The 21154-nt window shown below is 47.4% G+C and overlaps 1 non-coding gene across 1 annotated transcript; it reads left to right on the top strand.

Annotated features, from left to right (window-relative positions):
• The first annotated feature begins 5103 nt into the window (after positions 1-5103).
• Positions 5104-5240, top strand: LOC139264959 (small nucleolar RNA SNORA70). The gene has a single exon (XR_011593439.1). It is a non-coding gene; the product is annotated as a small nucleolar RNA SNORA70 (small nucleolar RNA).
• The last annotated feature ends 15914 nt before the right edge of the window (positions 5241-21154 follow it).

Raw genomic sequence — 21154 nt, 5'->3', positions numbered from 1 at the left:
CTAGTGGCTAGTGATCCCAAAAGTACATACATGACACAGCTCTACCTCTCCACCACTTCTCACGATCCTCCATGGTCTCTAAATTGTCAGACTGCTTGTCAGGCATAGTAAAACATCCCAAGGGGCTTCACAGGAATGTTGTAAGACAAAACAAATACATTTAACACCGAGCCACATAAGAAGAAATTATGGCAGATGACCAAAAGCTTGGTCAAAGAAGTAGGTTTTAAGGAGTATCTTAAAGGAAGAAAGAGAGGTACAGAGGTTTAGGGAGGGTGTTCCAGAGCATGGGGCCCAGACAGCTGAGGGCCACCAATGGTTGAGCAATTAGTATCAGGGATGCTCAAGAGGGCAGAATTAGAGGAACGCAGACATTTTGGGGGCTTGTGGGGCTGGAGGAGATTACAGAGTTAGGGAGGGGCGAGGCCATGAAGGGATTTATAAATCAGGATGAGAATTTTGAAATTGAGACGTTGCTTAACCGGGAGCCAATGTAGGTCAGCGAGCCCAGTGATGATGGATGAGAGGGACTTGGTGCGAGCTAGGACACGGGCTGCTGAGGTTTGGATGACCTGGAGTTTACATAGGGTCATCATCATCATAGGCAGTCCCTTGGAATCGAGGAGAACTTTCTTCCACTCCTGAAGTGAGTTCTCTGGTGGCTGAACAATCCAATACGAGAGCCACAGACTCTGTCACAGGTGGGACAGATATTCGCCAAGGGAAGGGGTGTGTGGGACTGGTTGACCAAACGCTCCTACCGCTGCCTGCGCTTGACCTCTTCACGCTCTCGGTGTTGAGATTCGAAGAGCTCAATGCCCTCCTGGAAGCACTTTCACCACCTCGGGTGGTCTTGGCCAAGGATTCCCAGGTGTTAGTGGTGATGTCGCACTTTATCAGGGAGGCTTTGAGGATGTCCTTGTAACGTTTCTGCTGCCCACCTTTGGCTCGTTTGTCGTGAAGGAGCTCCGCATGGAACATTTGCTTTGGGAGTCTCGTGTCTGGCATGCGAACTATGTGGCCTGCCCGGCGAAGCTGATCGAGTGTGGTCAGTGCTTCAATGCTGGGGATGTTAGCCTGGGCGAGGACACTGATGTTGGTGCTCCTGTCCTCCCAGGGGATTTGCAGGATCTTGCGGAGACATTGTTGGTGATATATCTCCAGCGACTTGAGGTGTCTTCTGTACATCGTCCATGCCTCTGATCCATACAGGAGGGCGGGTATTACTATAGCCCTGTAGACCAGGAGTTTGATGGTAGATTTGAGGGCCTGGTCTTCGAACACTCTTTTCCTCAGGCGGCCGAAGGCTGCACTGGCGCACTGGAGGCGGTGTTGAATCTCCGCATCAATGTCTGCTCTTGTTGATAAGAGGCTCCCGAGATATGGGAAATGGTCCACGTTGTCGAGGGCCGCGCCGTGAATCTTGATGACTGGGGGACAGTGCAATGCAGCGAGGACAGGCTGGTGGAGGACCTTTGTCTATGGATATTAAGCGTAAGGCCCATGCTTTCATATGCCTCGGTGAATACATCGACTATATCCTGGAGTTCAGCCTCAGAATGTGCGCGGACACAGGCGCCATCCGTGTACTGTAGCTCCACGACAGAGGTTTGGGGTGGTCTTGGACCTGGCCTGGAGGCGGCGTAGGTTAACCAGCTTCCCACTGGTTCTGTAGTTTAGTTCCACTCCAGCGGGGAGCTTGTTGACTGTGAGGTGGAGCATGGCAGCGAGGAAGATTGAGAAGAGGGTTGGAGCGATGACACAGCCCTGTTTGACCCTGTTCCGATCATGGATTGGGTCTGTAATGGATCCGTTGGTAAGGATCACGGCCTGCATGTCGTCGTGGAGCAGGCGAAGGATGTTGACAAACTTTTGGGAGCATCTGAAACGGAGGAGGACACTCCATAGACCCTCAAGATTGACAGTGTCAGAGGCCTTTGTAAGGTCGAAAAAGGCCATGTATAAGGGCTGGCATTGCTCCCTGCATTTTTCCTGCAGCTGTCACGCTGCAAAGATCATCTCCATTGTGTCCCGTAAGGGACGAAATTCGCACTGTGATTCCGGGAGGAGCTCCTCGGCCACAGGGAGCAGATGGTTGAGGAGGACTCTAGCAACAACTTTCTCAGTGGCTGATAGCAGGGAGATTTCCCTGTTGTTGCTGCAGTCGGACTTGTCCCCTTTTTTAAAGATGGTCACGATCACTGCATCTCTGAGATCTCCCGGCATGCTCTCCTCCCTCCAGGTGAGAGAAATGTGTCCGTGTCAACAGCGCCTCTCCACCATACTTCAATGCCTCAGCAGGGATTCCATCGGCACCTGTAGCCTTGTTGTTTTTAAGCTGTCCTATGGCTTTGTGTACCTCGTGCAATGTTGGGGTTTCACTGAGGTGGTGGCGGGTTGCAAGCTGCGGGATGGAATCGAGAACACTTGAGTCAAAGGCAGAGTCGCGATTGAGGAGATCTTCGAAGTGCTCCTTCCATCGGGCCCTGACAGCCTCGGTGTCCTTGATGAGTGTTTCCCCGTTCTTGGCCAGGAGCGGGGTGGGGCCTTGGGAGTTTGGACCGTAGGTGGCCTTGACTGCAGTGAAGAATCCTCACATATTGTGGCTGTCGGCCAGTTGTTGTATCTCCTGTGCTTTCTCCATCCACCACCTGTTCTTTAGGTCCCGGGTTTTTTGTTGGACCTCAGCTTTGAGCCGTCTGTAACGTTGCTTTGCTGCTCCCGAGTTGGGTTGTTACTTGAGGCTCAGAAATGCTCTGCGCTTGCGATCTATTAGTTTTTGGATCTCCTGATCATTTTCATCAAACCAGTCCTGGTGTTTTCTGGTTGAGTGACCAAATGTCTCTTCACAGGCACTGGTTATAGAGTCCTGGAGGGCAGACCAAACACTGAGGGCATTCAGCATCTTCAGGGTCATTAAGGCACGCCAGATTAGCTGTGAGGCGCTGGTTGTATAGGGCCCTCTTAGCTGGGTCTCGGCATTGCCTTTTTTGCGGAACTGCTTCTGCTGTCTCCTCTGCTTTGGGGCTATTTTAATGTTGATGGTGGATCAGATTAGGCGGTGGTCCATCCAGCAGTCATCAGCTCCTGTCATGGCGTGGGTGATGCGCACATCCTTCCGATTCCTAGCTCAGACGATGACATAGTCGAGCAGGTGCCAGCGTTTGGAGATAGGGTGTTGCCACAATGCCTTGGATTTGTCCCTCTGGTGAAACAGGGTGTTGGTGATTAAGAGTTCATGCTCTAGACATTTTGTCAGGAGTAGGGTACTGCTGGAGTTGGCTTTCCCTACCCCCTCGCTGCCAATCACGCCTCCCCAGAGGCCGACCCTGGCATTAAAGTCACCTAGGAGGATCAGTTTCTCGCCCATGGGGACGGGGGACAGGATGTCTCAAGGTTGGAATAAAAACCCTATTTAGCCTCATCTGTGCATCGAGTGTTGGGGCATACGCACTGATGACTGTGGCGCATTGGTTCCGAGATAGAGTAAGACGAAGAGTCATGAGGCGTTCGTTAACCCCGCAGGGGGAGTCTTTGAGGTGGTCGACCAGCTCATTTTTGACGGCAAAGCCGACTCCATGGAGGCAGCGTTCTTCCTCTGGTTTTCCTTTCCAGGAAAAGGTGTAACCTCCACCATGTTCCTTGAGCTGGTCTTCCCTTGCCTGTCAGGTCTTGCTTAGGGCGGCGATGTCGATGTCAAAACATCTGAGTTCCCAGGAAACTATGGTGGTGCGGCGTTCCGGCCTGTTGCTGTTGGAATTGTCCACGAGGGTCCTGACGTTCCAGGTCTCAAACTTCAGATTGACGAAGTGGAAGATGCCTGTGTGTGAGTTCTTTTAACGTGGGGTGGCCGCTACGCACCGACAACCACACGGGCTTAGCTGAGCAAGGTCTTGGTGCAGTGGCAAGGGGGTCCAAGACGACTGAGACCTGGCACTGCAGTATAAGCCTAGTTGCCTACGGCGAGGTGTTGGCTGCAAGCTTGGTGCCGAATAGCGCCATTGATGGTAGGTGGTCCGAGGCTTGGTTGGGAGATGCCCTAAGAAATTTCTTTCAGAATTTTCAAGGTTATTTAAAAGTTTCTTAAAAGTTTAAAAGTTTAAAAGTATTTCCAGTTTGTTTTAAAAAGTTGCTCAGGTTGATTAAAAGTTTTTTAAAAAAATAGAAAAAGATTCTCCAAGTTGATTAAAAATTTAAAAGTTTTCCCGAATTTTTTAAGAAATTTAAAAGTTGATTAAAAGTTTAAAAATTGAGTCCCTTCGGCTGGTTTAGCGCCAGCCCCAGAGTCCCTTCGGCCGGTTTGGTGCCGGCCCTGGGCAGAATGTTTCACAATACTGCCGGAACACTCCATCCCAGCGTCTTCCTTGTGGCCGGCGCCCAGCGGGCCCAGAAGAGCCGGTGGGCCCCGAAGAGCCGGTGGGCCCCGAAGAGCCGGAGGGCCTCGAAGAGCCGGAGGGCCTCGAAGAGTCGGCGGGCCCTGAAGAGCCGGAGGGCCTCGAAGAGTCGGCGGGCCCTGAAGTGTTGGCGGGCCCAGAATAGCCAGCGGGCCCCGAAGAGTCAACTGGCTTCGATGGGCCCAGAAGGGTCGACAGGCCGAGAACAGCAGTTGTGGTGGGGTCCTCGGGTCAGCTAGGTAAACTAGGTAAAACGTTGCCTGAAAACCAATATGCTAATATTACGTAGGGTAGAACGTGGGAGGCCAGCCAGAAGTGCATTGGAGTAGTCAAGTTTAGAGGACAGTTTAAAAAGATTGAAGAATGCTTTTGGAAAGCTGAGTGAGAGGTTGTGGCAGAGACGTTGGTGCACAGACAGATCGAGCGAGCCCCTGAGCATTGCACTGGAGCATCACCTGACAAAATGGGTGCAGAAGACTGATTGTGTTTGTGTCTGCTCCAACAAGTACAGTACATGGTGAAGACATGTGGCAAGGACGGGTTCCACATCCGTATGCACCTGCATCCCTTCCACATCATCCGAATCAACAAGATGTTGCAGTGCGCCGGTGCTGACAGGTGTATCCTGGCTCTCGGGGCGCGGGGATGTGGAGAGCCAAGTCCCTCCGATTCCTGGTTGTGGTTTGACGGGGGTCTCGGGGGCGGGAGCTTGCAGTTAATTAAGCCGACCGGCTTTTGCCTTGTCCAATGCCGGTGTGCAATGGCTGCATCCAGTAACACTCTCACTGGTTGTGTATGTGCTTTGTGGCTCCATACAAACTGCTCTAAGGGACCTCTGAGACAAGAGGGAACCTGAAAGAACGCCTTGGTGCCCAGGGTGCACAGTTTTGGGGTGGAATTGTCGAGATTCTTCATCTCTATGTGGCTGTGTGGATCTGGTGGTCTCCTGTACATAAGAAATACGAGCAGGAGTAGGCCACATGGCCCCTCGAGCCTGCTCCGCCATTCAATAAGATCGTGGCTGATCTGATCGTGGCCTCAACTCCACTTCCCTGCCCACTCCCCATAACCCTGGGCTCCCTTATCGTTCAAAAATCTTTCTATTTCCACCTTAAATATATTCAATGACCCAGCCTCCACAGCTCTTTGGGATAGAGAATTCCAAAGATTCATCACCCTCTGAGGGAAGAAATTCCTCCTCCTCTCCGTCTTAAATGGGTGGCCCCTTATTCTGAACTGTGCGGTACAGTGGTGTTCAAAGCTCAAACGTCCCAGCTTTCCATCTCTGGCCAGCCGTGTCACTTTAATGTAACACGCCGGGTGGTATAATTGCCTTAGGCTTGAGGGGGGGGGAAGAGTGGTCAGAGGGTGGGTTCCTGCTCCCGATTACTGCTTGACACCCGGTGATTGGGGGTTCTGCCCTCCACGGTGGAATATCACTTGGGGTGGGATGTGTGCGGGGAGGGGTGCATTGGTTTACATCGGGGTGGTCTGTAATCCAGTGTCGGTGTGTGGCCTCTCCACTGATCTCTGTCCCTCTCTCCCGCCCCCCCCTCCCCGCCCCCCTCAGATTCACATACCAAGAAGTGGGGATTCACCAAGTTCAACACAGAGGACTTCGATGACATGGTGGCTGAGAAGCGCCTGGTTCCCGACAGATATGGGGTCAAGTACATCCCAAGGAGATGTCCTCTTAACATCTGGCGTGCTCTCCAGAAAGCATTTAAAATACAAAAACATATCGACAGTGTAGCCATCTCCTGTGCTCCTAAATTCCTGCTGTACACTCTCTCAAACCATGCTGTTCACTACAGTGTCAGCTGTGGCTCAGTGGGAAGCACACTCGCCACTTGAGTCAGAAGGATGTGGGTCCAAGTCCCACTCCAGAGACCTGAGTGCATAAATTTAGGCTGACACTTCAGTGCAGTGCTGAGGGAGCACCGCAGTGTCGGGCGGGTGTTACTAAGGGTGTGCAGCACTGTTGGAGGAGCAGTACCTAGGGAGCACCCACTGTCAGAGGGGCAATCCTGAGGGAGTGCTGCACTGTCAGAGGGGCAGTACTGAAGGAGCCCCAAACTGTCGGAGCGGAAGTACTGAGGGAGAGCTGCATTGTCAACCTCCTTCCTCTGGTTCACACCACGTTTCGAGTAAACACGAGACACTAGTGTTGTACACGGAACAGATTTTATTGATACACAGCGCAGTGATTGGTCCAGCTGTGTACAGAGCGAGCAGCATTTCAGTCTCTGTATCTGTTAAGTCCTGACTCTAATGTACTGACACATGCTGAAGTCAAGGTCATTCAGGACCTGCACCTTTAATTCCAGCTGTCCAGTGCTGCACTTGCCTGAGACCTCCCTTTATATACCTCAGTGGGACAGGTATGGAGTGAATCCTGCAAGTGCCCCCATGGTGGTAAGGTATGCTTATTGTTACAGGTCATATCCAGTTACAGTCGTATATAGCATGGTAAGATACAGTTATATACAGTAATGTGAGATACATGACATCACCCTCCCCCAAGGTCTTATTGCCTTTATAGATTCAGTCTCTCAGGTGGTCTGCGCTCTTGCGCGGAGTGTCTTAGTTGTGGTTCAGTTGTTTGTCTTGGTGCCTGTTTTTCGTTCGGTGTGTTTGCTGGTATCTCGCCTGGGCTGTCTGTTTCGTTCGGTGTGATTGCTGGTATCTCGCCTGGGCTGTCTGTTGAGACTGCCCTTTCCTCAGGTTGTTCCACCTGTCTGTCCACCAGGTGTGGTGTGAGTTCCACATTGTAGTCTGCCTTTGGTTCTTCAGTGTTATCAGTGAATTTACTTTTTACTTGGTCTACATGCCTCCGGCAGGTTTGGCCATTGTCCATTTGTACAACCAGAAGCCTGTTTCCCTCTTTGTCTGTTACTGTCCCTGCAAGCCATTTGGGACCCCGGCCATAGTTTAGCACAAACACTTTGTCCCCTATCTCATTCCACATCCCCCTCGAATTTCGGTCATGGTACTCAGTTAGCTTTTGACGCTTAGCCTCAACAATTTCATGCATGTCTGGAAGGATTAATGAGAGCCTGGGCTTTAATCAATAGTTGCGCGGGGGGAACCCCAGTCAACGAATGCGGACGAGATCTGTGTGCCAGCAGCAGTCACGACAGGCGGCTCTGCAGCGTGGGACCTTGGATTCTGAGTATGCCTTGTTTAATGATCTGCACTGCTCGCTCCACCTAGCCATTGGAGGCCAGCTTGAAAGGTGCCGTCTTAACATGATTTATACCGTGGTCAACTATAAAATCGTGAAATTCTGCGCTGGTGAAGCACGGATTATTATCACTGACCAATATGTCAGGAATGCCGTGCATTGCAAACATGGTTCTAAGGCTCTCCACAGTGGTGGAGATGGTGCTCGAGTTTAAAATGGTGCACTCGATCCATTTTGAAAATGCATCAACGACTACGAGGAACATTTTGCTCATGAATGGGCCCACATAGTCTACATGCACCCGCGACCACGGTTTGGTGGGCCAGGGCCAGGGGCTTAGGGGGGCCTCCCTGGGGGCATTACTAAGTTGGGCACAAATGGTGCACCGACAGACACAGAGCTCCAAGTCCGCATCAATGCCAGGCCAGCAGACATGAGGCCTGACTATGGCCTTCTTAAGGACGATCCCCAGGTACTCGCGATGGAGCTCCCGGACAAACGCCTCCCTGCCTCTAAGGGCATAACTACTCGGCTGCCCCACATCAGGCAGTCTGCCTGTAGTGAGAGTTCATGCATGCGCCTATGGAAGGGTTTGACCTCCTCGGGGCAGGCATCGCGAGCCTCTGCCCAGTCACCGGTTAAACCGTATCTTTTAACTAGAGATAACATAGGGTCGCTGGTCGTCCAGGCTCTGATTTGGCGAGTCGTCATGGGAGAACCTGTGGATTCAAAGGCATTGATTGCCATGACCATCTCACAGTCCTGTTCGTCGGACCCTTCTGTGGTCGCCAGGAGTAGCCTGCTAAGTGCGTCGGCACAGTTGTCTGTGCCTGGTCTGTGCCTTATCGTGTAGTCGTAAGCCACCAGCATGAGTGCCCACCGCTGAATGCGCGCCGAGGTGTTGGCATTGATTGCCTTGGCACTCGGATAGTAGGGACGTGAGGGGTTTGTGGTCAGTTTCTAATGCAAACTTGGCCCCGAAAAGGTATCGGTGCATCTTTTTGACACCGTACACGCACGCGAACGCCTCCTTCTCAACCATACCGTACCCGTGCTCCGCCCGCGAAAGTGACCTGGAGGCATAAGCAACGGGCTGCAATTTATCCGCATCATTAACGTGCTGTAAAACGCACCCGACCCCATATGCTGACGCATCACACGTAAGGACTAACTTTTTCCCTGGGTCAAAAAAGGCTAAAACACTCTTGGAACATAGAAGGTTGCGTGCCTTATTGAAGGCGCGTTCTTGGGCGTCCCCCCAAAACCAATCGCACCCCTTTCTGAGTAGCACATGGAGAGGTTCCAGCAGCGTGCTCAAGTTCTGCATAAAGTTCCCAAAGTAATTGAGTAGCCCGAGAAAGGCTCGCAGTTCCGAGACATTCCAGGGCGTGGGTGCCAGGCGAATTGCTTCGGTTTTGGATTTAGTTGGGCGGATTCCATCAGCGGCAATCCTTCTGCCCAAAAATTCAACCTTAGGCGCGAGAAACAGACACTTGGATTTCTTAACTCTTAGGCCTACCTGATCCAATCGACTTAGTACTTCCTCAAGATTGCGGAGATGAGAGTTGGTGTCCCTGCCCATGATGAGTATGTCATCTTGAAACACGACCGTCTCCGGGATGGACTTGAGCAGACTTTCCATGCTGCGCTGGAATATAACAGCTGCCAACCTGATGCCGAATGGGCATCGATTGAAGACAAAAAGGCCTCGATGTGTGTTGATGGTGGTGAGTAGCTTAGACTCTTCGGTCAGTTCTTGCGTCATATACGCAGATGTGAGGTCAAGTTTCGAGAAAAGTTTTCCTCCAGCCAACGTGGCAAATAGATCCTCCGCTCTGGGCAGCGGGTATTGGTCCTGTAGGGAGACTCTGTTTAGACTTGTAATCTCCACAGATTCGCACGGATCCATCAGGTTTCATGACGGGGACGATGGGGCTTGCCCAGTCGCTGAATTCCATGGGAGAAATTATGCCTTCCCGCAGAAGCCGGTCCAGTTCATTTTCAATCTTTTCCCTCATCACATAAGGCACAGCTCTAGCCTTGTGATGGACCGGTCTGGCATTCTGTGTGATGTAGATTCTAACTTTAGCCCCTTTGAAGGTGCCCTCACCTGGCTGAAAGAGATGTTCAAAACGGCTTAGAACTGTTGAGCAGGAGGTTTGTTCCTCTGATGACATGGCGTGAACATCATCCCATTTCCAATTAAGTTCTACTAGCCAGATTCTCCCCAACAGTGCTGGGAGATCCCCGGGGACAATCCACAGGGAAAGTCGGTGCACCATCCCTTTGTGTGTGACTGAGATCATGGCGCTGCCAAGGACTGGGATGATTTCTTTAGTATAGGTCCTTAGTTTGGTGTCGATCTTTGAGAGTTTTGGTCTGTTGCTTTTGTGTGGCTACAGCTGTTCAAATTGTTGAACGCTCATGAGGGATTGACATGTGAGCCAGATGACCTGTGTAGTTGCAGTTTCTGCAAACGGCATGCTGAAATCGACACACTCTGGTTGAGTGCCTTCCCCCACATCTCCAACACAGACCGTTTCCATTGTTTCCGAAGGATGAGCTACGTCTGGCTGATCTCCCTTGAGCTTTTCTCAATCTGTTGTTGATTGCTCACATTGTGGGTTGATGAGGTGTGATCGGCCGTTCATGTGGCCCTCGATTTTGGTGGCTTCTGGCGCCACTGTCTGCTGTTGAAGGCCTGCTCTCCTGCCTTTGTCTATGTGTGTTGGGGTAGCGGTTTGTTTCACAATGTGAACCCCTTGTTCCGATGCCTCGTTGGTTGTTGTACCCAAAGTATAGATCAGCCTCGTTTCTTCTTCGCCTGCCAAGAACGTCTGTGCGACCAGTGCTGCTGCCTCTAGAGTCAAGTTCTTAGTCTCTATAAGCTTTCGGAATATGCCTGCGTGTCTATTCCTTCAATAAAAATGTCTCTCAGTACTTCTCTCCTTAGTTTATCAGGGAACTCACATGAACTAGTCAGCCTCCGAAGTTCCGCCACGAAGTTGGGTATGCTTTGGCCCACACAGCGTCTGTAGTTGTAGAGCCTGTGACTGGTCATGCGTAGGCTGTTCGCTGGCTTCAGGTGGTCTCTCACCAGTGTGCTCAACTCCTCAAACGACTTGCTTGCTGGTTTCTCGGGTGCCAGCAGGTCTTTCATTAAAGCGTATGTTTTCGAGCCACAGCTGGTCAAGAGATGGGCTCTTCTCTTGTCTGCCTTATCGTCGCCCAGCCAGTCTTTAGTCACAAAGCTTTGCTGGAGCCTTTCTATAAAGTCCTCCCAATTGTCTCCCGCATTGTATTTCTCATCTGAACTGTTGGTAGCTATTCTGTGGATTCTGTGATCCCGTAACTCGTCGCCACTGTTAAATCCTGACTCTAATGTACTGACTTATATGAGACACATGCTGAAGTCAAGGTCACTCAGGACCTGCACCTTTAATTCCAGCTCTCCAGTGCTGCACTTGCCTGAGACCTCCCTTTATATACCAGAGTGGGACAGGTATGGAATGTCTCCTGCAAGTGCACCCTTGGTGGTAAGGTATGTTTATTGTTACAGGTCATATCCAGTTACATGGTAAGATACAATTATATACAGTAATGTGAGATACATGACAGTATCATTCGAGCCTGGTGAACTATTGTAAACCCTACTCCTTTATGCACCAGAGTTTTCCTACTTCAAAGGTCCATGTCACAGGTAAGACCTCCCGACTGATGTTCCCTCATTTTTTGAGTGCATGGCCCATTTGCGGTTTGGTGCATACGTGAAACTTGACATTGAAAAACCGGTCCCGGGCTGTGTGGGACCTGCGGAGAGGTGCGCAGATGCACCTTACATGGAATGTTGCTCATAATGTTTTGCTGCAATTATATAGGGCCCTGGTGAGACTGCACCTGGAGTATTGTGCACAGTTTTGGTCTCTTTACCGTAGGAAGATTGTACATGTCATTGAGGAAGTGCAACGAAGATTCACCAGACTGATTCCTTAGATGAGGGAATTGTCCTATGAGGAGAGATTGAGTAGACTAGGCCTATATTCTCTCGAGTTTAGGTGATCTAATTGAAGCATGCAAAATTCTTACAGGGTAGATGCAGGGAGGATGTTTCCTCCTGGCTGGGGAATCTAGAACCAGGGGTCACAGTCTCAGAATAAAGGGTCGGCCATTTAGGACTGAGATGACGAGGAATTTCTTCACTCAGAGGGTTGTGAATCTTTGGAATTCTCTACCCCAGAGGTCAGTGGATGCCCAGTCGTTGAGTATATTCAAGACTGTGACCGATAGATGCTTGGACTCTAGGGGAATCAAGGGATATGGGGATCCGCCGGGAAAGTGGAGTTGAGGACGAAGATCAGCCATGATCTTATTGAATGAGGGAGCAGGCTTTAGTAAGAGGGTGGTACAGCCACATTGGATCTTCTAATCCCCCCCCGCCTCAGCACAGTTTCCAGCACAAGTCACTCGATAGTTATCAGGCTGGGGTTGACTTACATCCCATCTCCACTTCCATCGTCTGTTCACCTGACTATGTAGAGATTGAAGTTTGGAAGGATTATTATTGACTCTGGTTTAGCATTGTGACAAATTCATAGAAGCATAGAAAAATTGTGACACAGTAGGAGGCCATTCGGCCCATGGTGCCCGTGCGGGTCGAAAAAGAGCCATCCAGCCGAATCCCACTTTCCAGCTCTTGGTCCGTAGCCCTGTAGGTGATGGCTCTTTAATGCACATCCAAGTACTTGTTAAATGTGATGATGGTTTCTGCCTCGACCACCCTTTCAGGCAGTGAGTTCCAGACCCCCATCATCTTCTGGGTGAAGAAATTTCTCCACATCTCCCCTCTAATCCTTCTACCAACTACTTTAAATCTATGCACCCGATTATTGACCACTCTGCTAAGGGCAATAGTTCCTTCCTATCCACTCTATCTCGTCCCCTCATAATTTTATACACCTCAATTAAATCTCCCCTCAGCCTTCTCTGTTCCAAAGAAAATGACTCCAGCCTATCCAATCTTTCCTCGTAGCTAAAGTTTTCCAGTAATGGCAACATCTCCTTTGCACCCTCTTGAGTACAATTACATCCTTCCTGTAATGTGACCAGAACTACACGCAGTACGCAAGCTGTGGCCTAATTAGTTCCAGCATAACTTCCCTTCTCTTGTATTCTATGCCTCGGTTAATAAATCTTCTTCTTAGGCAATCCCTCGAATTGAGGCTGACTTGCTTGCACGCCAAAAAGGGAGGAGTTCAATGAGTTCACAGATGTTTCAATGAAGGACCTAATATTCCAGGTCCCAAACATCATATTGAAGCGTGCAAGATGCCGGTGCGTGGATTTTTTTAACGTGTGGTGGCCGTTGCTCACCAGCCACCACACGGGCTTGACAGAGCTTGGTCTTGGTCCAGTGGCAAGGGTTAACCAAGACAACTGGAGACCAGCTCTACTGCACACATATCACAAGGAAAGCATTCCGCATGCCTTTTTAACCACCTATACGAGCTGTTCTGCTACCTTTAAGGATCTGTGGACATGCACTCCAAGGTCCCTTTGTACTCCACACTGCTCGGTGTCCCACCATTTAATGTGTATTGCCTTGCCTTGTTGCCCCTCCCCAAATGCATTATGTCACACTTTTCTGCCCAACTGATCTATTCATCGATATCTTCCTGCAGTCTGGAGCTTTCCTCCTCACTGTCAATCACAAAGCCAATTTTTGTATCATCTGCAAATCTCTTTATCACCCCCCCCCCTACATTTAAGTCTAAATTATTAATATATATTACAAAAAATAAGGGACTGAACCCCACTGGAAATAACCTTCCAATCACAAAAACTCCCCTCAACCATTACCCTTTGCTTCCTGCCGCTGAGCCAATTTTGGATCCAATTTGCCACTCTCCCTTGGATCCCATGGGCTTTTACTTTTTTTGATCAGCCTACCATGTAGAAGCTTGTCAAAAGCCTTGGTAAAATCCATGTAGATTACATCCAACAAACTGCCCTCATCGACCTCCTTATTACCTCCTCTTAGATCTGGTAATGTGTAATTAGACAGGATTAATAACTAATCTGGTAGTAAAGAATGAATGAACATAACATGGTTAAATTTCAAATTCAGTTGGAGAGTGACAAAGTTGGATCTCAAACCAGTGTCCTAAGCTTAAATAAGGGTCTGAGGGCAGAGTTGGCTAAAGTGGACTGGGAAAATAGATTAAAGTATGGGACAATTGATGAGCAGTGGCAGACATTTAAGAAGATATTTCATAACCCGCAACAAAAATATATCCCAATGAGAAGGAAAGACTGTATGAGAAGGGATAACCATCCATGGCTAACTAAGGAAATAAGGGATGGTATCAAATTGAAAACATGGGCATACAATGTGGCCAAGACTAATGGGGAACTTTTAAAAGCCAGAAAAGAATGACTAAAAAAATGATAAAGAGAGGGAAGATAGATTATGAAAGTAAACTAACACAAAATATAAAAACTGATAGTAAGAGTTTCTACAGGTTCATAAAAAGGAAAAGAGTGGCTAAAGTAAATGTTGGTCCCCCAGTGGATGAGACTGGGGAATTAATAATGGAGAACAGGGAAATGGCAGAGACGTTGAACAAATATTTTGTTTCGGTCTTCACGGTAGAAGACACTAAAAACATCCCAATAGTGGATAATCAAGGGGCTATAGGGAGGGAGGAACCTAATACAATCACCATCATTAATGAAGTAGTACTCGGTAAAATAATGGGACTAAAGGTGGACAAGTCTCCTGGACCTGATGGCTTACATCATAGGGTCTTAAAAGAAGTGACTGCAGAGATAGTGGGTGTATCGGTTGTGATATACCAAAATACCGTGGATTCTGGTGCGGTCCCAGCGGATTAGAAAGCCGCAAATGTAACGTCCCCCTTCAAAAAGAAGGCAGACAAAAAACAGGAAAACATAGAAACATAGAAAATAGGTACAGGAGTAGGCCATTCGGCCCTTTGAGCCTGCACCACCATTCAATATGATCATGGCTGATCATGCACTTCAGTACCCCATTCGTGCTTTCTCTTCATACCCCTTGATCCCTTTAGCCGTAAGGGCCACATCTAACTCCCTTTTGAATATATCTAACAAACTGGCCTCAACAACTTCCTGAGGTAGAGAATTCCACATGCTCACAACTCCTTGAGTGAAGACATTTCTCCTCATCTCGGTCCTAAATGGCTTACCCCTTATCCTTAGACTGTGACCCCTAGTTCTGGACTTCCCCAACATCGGGAATATTCTTCCTGCATCTAACCTGTCCAATCCTGTCAGAATTTTATATGTTTCTATGAGATCCCCTCTCATTCTTCTAAATTCTAGTGAATATAAGCTTAGTCGATCCAGTGTTTCTTCATTTGTCAGTCCTGTCATCCCGGGAATCAGCCTGGTGAACTTTCGCTGCACTCCCTCAATAGCAAGAATGTCCTTCCTCAGATTAGGAAACCAAAACTGTACACAATATTCAAGGTGTGGCCTCATCAAGGCCCTGTACAACTGTAGTAAGACCTCTATGCCCCTATATTCAACATGCCATTTGCCTTCTTCACCGCCTGCTGTACCTGTATGCCAACTTTCAATGACTGATGTACCGTGACACCCAGGTCTTGTTGCACCTCCCCTTTTCCTAATCTGTCACCATTCAGATAGTAATCTGCCTTCCTGTTTTTACCACCAAAGTGGATAACCTCACATTTATTTACATTATACCATATCTGCCATGCATTTGCCCACTCACCTAACCTGTCCAAGTCACCCTGCAGCCTTTTAGCATCCTCCTCACAGCTCACACTGCCACCCAGCTTAGTGTCATCTGCAAACTTGGAGATATTACATTCAATTCCTTCGTCTAAATCATTAATGTATATTGTAAATAGCTGGGGTTCCAGCACTGAACCTTGCGGTACCCCACTAGTCACTGCCTGCCATTCTGAAAAGGATCCGTTTATTCCCGTTCTTTGCTTCCTGTCTGCCAACCAGTTCTCTATCCACCTCAGTACATTATCCCCAATACCATGTGCTTTAGTTTTGCACACTAATCTCTTGTGTGGGACCTTGTCAAAAGCCTTTTGAAAGTCTAAATACGCTACATCCACTGGCTCCCTCTTGTCCACTCTACTAATTACATCCTCAAAAAATTATAGACCAGTTAGTCTAACATCTGTCATTGGGAAAATGCTGGAGTCCATTATTAAGGAAGCAGTAGCAGGACATTTAGAAAAGCATAATTCAATCAAGCAGAGTTAGCATGGTTTTATGAAAGGGAAATCATGTTTGACAAATTCGCCGGTTAGTGGGGTGCCGCCGGGAACAATGCTGGGTTCTCAAATATTTACAATCTATATTAATGACTTGGATGAAGGGACCGAGTGTAATGGAGCCAAGTTTGCTGATGATACAAAGATGGGTGGGAAAGCAAATTGTGAGGAGGACACAAAAAATCTGCAAAGGGATATAGACAGGCTGTGAGTGGGAAAAAATTTGGCAGATGGAGTATAATGTGGGAAAATGTGAGGTTATCCACTTTGGCAGAATAAATAGAAAAGCAAATTATAATTTAAATGCAGAAAAATTGCAAAGTGCTGCAGTAGAGAGAGACCTGGATATCCTTGTGCAAGAAACACAAAAAGTGAGTATGCAGGTACAGCAAGTAATCAGGAAGGCAAAAGAAATGTTGGCCTTTATTGCAAGGGGAATAGAGTGTAAAAGCAGGGAAATCCTGCTGCAACTGTACAGGGTATTGTGAGGCCACACCTACAGTACTGCGTACAGTTTTGATCTCCATATTTAAGAAAGGATATACTTGCATTGGAGGTTGTTCAGAGAAGCTTCACTAGGTTGATTTCAGAGATGAAGGTGTTGACTTATGAAGATAGGTTGAGTAGGTTGGGCCTATACTCATTGGAGTTCAGAAGAATGAGAGGTGATCTTATTGAAACATATAAGATTCTGAAGGGGCTTGACAGGATAGATGTTGAGAGAATGTTTCTCCTCGTGGGGAATATAGAACTAGGGGGCATAGTTTCACAATAAGGAGTCGCCCATTTAAAACAGAGATGAGGAGGAATTTGTTATCTCTGAGGGTCGTGAATCTTTGAAATTCTTTACCCCAGACAGCTATGGAGGCTGGGTCATTGAGTATATTTAAGGCTGAGATAGACAGATTCTTGAATGATATGGGAGTCAAGGGTTATGGGGCGCAGGCAGGAAAGTGGAGTTGAGACCAAGATCAGATCAGCCATGATTTTACTGAATGACGGAACAGGCTCGAGGGGTCATAGAAGGAAGATGACTGTGGTGGTTGGAGGTCAATCAACACAGCCCTAAGATATAGCTGCAGGAGTTCCTCAGGGCAGGATCCTAGACCAAACCATCTTCAGTTGCTTCATCAATGACCTTCCCTCCATTATAAGTATTAATTGTATTCAGGTTGTGGGCATTAATTGGGGACGCTCTTATGTTCATATCTATGGCGGAAAGCAAGTTTAAATTGTTGAGCTATGATTACCCTCCGATGTTCTCGGAGTTTGAACTGTATGACCAGTGGAAGAATGAGGTTGGTATATGGACACGGGTTACTGCTCTACCAAAGAGAAAACAAGGCATGGCCCTTGGCCTCGTCACTTCCTGAACCGAGTAAACACAGAATAAGGTACTTTCTGAGATGGATGCAACTCAGTTGGATAATGATGAATATTTTGATCCTCTCGTAGATAAAATCTACAAGAAAGATGACCTATTAAGTGCCTATACGGCTTGGTCGTAAAGTGGAAAGCACCATAATTCAATGGAAAAATGTATCACGGAATTTAAAAAATTGTGCGGAAGGTTGAAAAAGTCTAATTTTGGAATCCATGAACTGGTACTAACGTTTACATTTCTAGACTGTCCTAAGATTTCTCCTCTGGACAGACAACTGGTCCTAACTAAGTTCCACTTCTCAGAAAAGGAGACTGTTGGATCAAATATTTGCTGCCTTACAATTCTTGGGAAAGTCGTCGGTTACCCGGTTTCAAAGTATTTCAGATACCAGGCGTCAATACAACCCAAGGACTATGGACAGACAGAATGGTGATGAAAGTACATACAGAAAATCTGGTCGTATTAACAGAAGACAGAATAAAGACAGGAATAATGGACAAATGAATCCCAGGAATGACCAAGGAAAAGTCAGTGGATGCATTAAATGTAACTCTAAGTATGTAGCGATTTGCCCATAGCGAAGACGCAAATTCTTTAAAATGGCAAAGAAAGAAAGTAGTTCTGCGGATAAGGATGAAGATAATGATGAAAATAAACAGATTATACCGGTCACAGGAATTTCTAATCTTGTGATGAATGTATTTGTTGAGGACTCCTTTAATTGTGCGGTATTCGATAGTACGTGTATTTTAACTTTATGTGGGGAGGATTGGTTGAAATGTTATCTTGATTCACTAAGTAGTAAAGATCGATGAAAGGTTAAGAAATATAAAAGTAATGTATGCTTTAAGTTTGGAGATGGTAACACCTTGAGGTCGCTCAAGAGAGTGATAATTCCACATAAGATAGCTGGAGTAAGAAAATTTATAACAGCGGAAGTAGTGTCCAGTGATTTACCACTGCTATTGAGTAAACCTTTCATGAATAGGGTGAAAATTAAACTTGACCAGGTACACAATAAGGCAATTGTCTTTGGGAAATTGGTTGATCTTCAGTTTACCCAGTCAGGACATAATTGTATCCCTTTAACAAAACTGAATGTTAGGCGAGTATTGATGGCTTCAGGTGATGAAGATAAGAGAAGAATTGTCTCAAAGTTACATAAACAATTTTCTCACCCTACTTGCCAATGTTTAAAAAGCATGCTAAGAGTTACAGGTGTAGTTGATGAGGAGTATATAAGGCTAATAGAAGAGATTAGTGATAATTGCGAATTCTGTAAGAAGTATGATCTTATTGAACGGTGGAGCAGGCTCGAGTGGCCAAATGGCCTATTCCTGCTCCTATTTCTAAGGTTCTTATGTTTTTATAGAAGGATCCCCCCACGTCCTATTGCAAGTCATCCATTGGTACATGACTTTAACAAGGAGGTTGCCATAGATCTAAAGATATGGGACAAAGACGGAAATGTTTTTATCTTACATTTTATTGACTTGGCTACAACATTCAGTGTTTCTATATTAATATATAGTAAGGACAAGAAGGTTATTATAGATAAATTTATGGGAAAATGGAAGGGGGTTGGGTTTGGGACCCCAGCAAAGTTATTGACTGGTATTCGAGGTGAATTTGCTAACGAAGAGTTCAGAGACATGATTGAGAATATGAATATCATTGTCATGAATACAGAAGCTGAGAGCCCCTTTAGCAATGGCCTTTGTGAACAGAATCATGCTGTGATTGGTAACATGGTGCATAAAATTCTGGCTGATCAACCAGAGGGTAAATTGTCAACTGCCCTGGCATGGGCAGTTCATGCAAAGAATTCTCTTCAGGAGGTTGGAGAACATAGCCCTTACCAACTAGTCTATGGGTGCAATCCCAAATTACCTCTGATCTTTGTGAAAATCCTCCCCCTCTAGAAAGTACTACAGTTAATGCCATTTCTCCTGAGCATTCAAATGCTTTGCATATAGGGCAACCATCTTTTATCAAGGCTGAAATATCAGAAGAAAGACATATATCACTGAGGCATCGTATTAGACCGTCTGAGACAGAGTTCAATTCTGAGTTCAATTATAGTATATATAGTAATGAGAAGAGGGTTATTAAAAATAATTTTATGGAAAAATGGATAGAGACTGGGCTTGGGACTCTAGCAAAGTTTTTGACCGATATTGGAGATGAATTTGCTAACGAAGAGTTCAGAGATATGTGGGAGAATATGAATATCATTTCATGAATACAGAAGCTGGAAGCCCCTTTAGCAATGGCTTTTGTGAAAGGAATCATGCTGTGATTGGTAACATGATGCATAGAATTCTGGAGTACTATAAAAGAGCGGGTCATAGGAAATGGAAAGGCTCTGGTAAGGAAATAAGTCGTGATGGGAAGACAGTACTTGTCAAACCTGGCAAACAAATGGTTGAAGTTTATGTCATGTATTCAACTATCATTGTAACCCATGTATAAGCTGACCTAAGTTATACACCTTGAAAACATTGACCACAAGGGGTGCACTTGTGGGAGACACTCCCAACCTGGACTTTCAGGTATAAAAGGGGAAGCTCCACCCATCTTCATCACTTGAGGTCTTGGTAATAAAGGTAACTGGTCACAGAGTGACCTTCTCTCAAGTATGGGCCTCGTGTGCATTTATACTGTATAGTAAGGACATATTATTGCCGATGAGAAACTGGGAGTTAAACCATGCGAGCATGGCCACTAGCAGCACAGAAGAGAGGTACTGTGTTGGTGATGATTGGGACGACCTTATTGAGAGACTACAGCAAAGTTTTGTCACTAAGGAACGGTTGAGACAAGATTCGGCGGACAAATGCAGGGCTCATCTCCTGACGGTTTGTGGATCCAGAACGTACTCCCTGATGAAGGACTTTCTAGCGCCAGAGAAGCCAGCGGACAAGACATTCGAAGAGCTCAGTAAGTTGATCGGGGAACACCTTAAAGCGACAAGCAGCATGCACATGGCGAGACACCGGTTTTACACGCACCGGCGGCGAGAAGGGCAAAGCATTCCAGACTTCGTGGGAGACCTCCGGCGACTGGCGAGCCTATGTAAGTTCCCAGATGCATGCAGAGCGGAGATGCTGCGAGACTTTTTTATTGAGGGCGTCGGGCACGCTGGGGTTTTCAGGAAACTGATTGAGACCAAAGACTTGACCTTGGAAGCGGTGGCTCTGATAGCCCAGACAGTTATCTCAGGGGAGGAAGAGACCAGAATGATGTATGACAAAAATCTTGGCTCAAATGCGGCAAACAACCAGGGAGTCAACATTGTTAATGCGGCACACAGTTCTCTAGGCAGACAAGGCAATCGGACATGCTCCAGCATGTAGTCGAACCCAGAGGGGGAATTCAACAGAGGCAATGGCTAGCTAAACGGCGATTCATGCCACCGCAATGGACAATGCGGCCAGTAATGGGGCCATCAACACCTGTTAATGGTGCGCTTAAGGACAGTTACAGAGACAGTCAGAGACGATCGACTGGTAATGGACCTTTTGTTTCCAACAACGGGGCCTCCAGCTCATGCTGGAGGTGTGGAGGCTAACACCCAGCCAGAGCTTGCAGGTATCAGCAATATACCTGCAGAAACTGCAACGTCAGTGGTCACTCGGCGCGTATGTGCAGGAAGCCTGCAGCCATGTTGATGTACGAGGAGGATGGGCCTGATGTAAGCCCTATGAGGCCAAATGAATACTGGGGGGGAAATCGCTGGAAGCGAGTTCATGTGGAGCACATATACAGTTCACATACCAGGACGCCACCGATAATGATGAAAGTGCTCCTCAATGGCATCCCAGTATTAATGGAGCTAGACACGGGGGCCAGCCAGTCCTTGATGAGAATCAAACAGTTCAAAAGGTTGTGGGTGTCC

Source organism: Pristiophorus japonicus, chromosome 5, assembly GCF_044704955.1.
Source record: "Pristiophorus japonicus isolate sPriJap1 chromosome 5, sPriJap1.hap1, whole genome shotgun sequence".
Lineage (NCBI taxonomy): Eukaryota > Metazoa > Chordata > Chondrichthyes > Pristiophoridae > Pristiophorus > Pristiophorus japonicus.
Note: the sequence above shows the minus strand (reverse complement) of the source record. Positions and strands in the feature narration are given on the sequence as shown.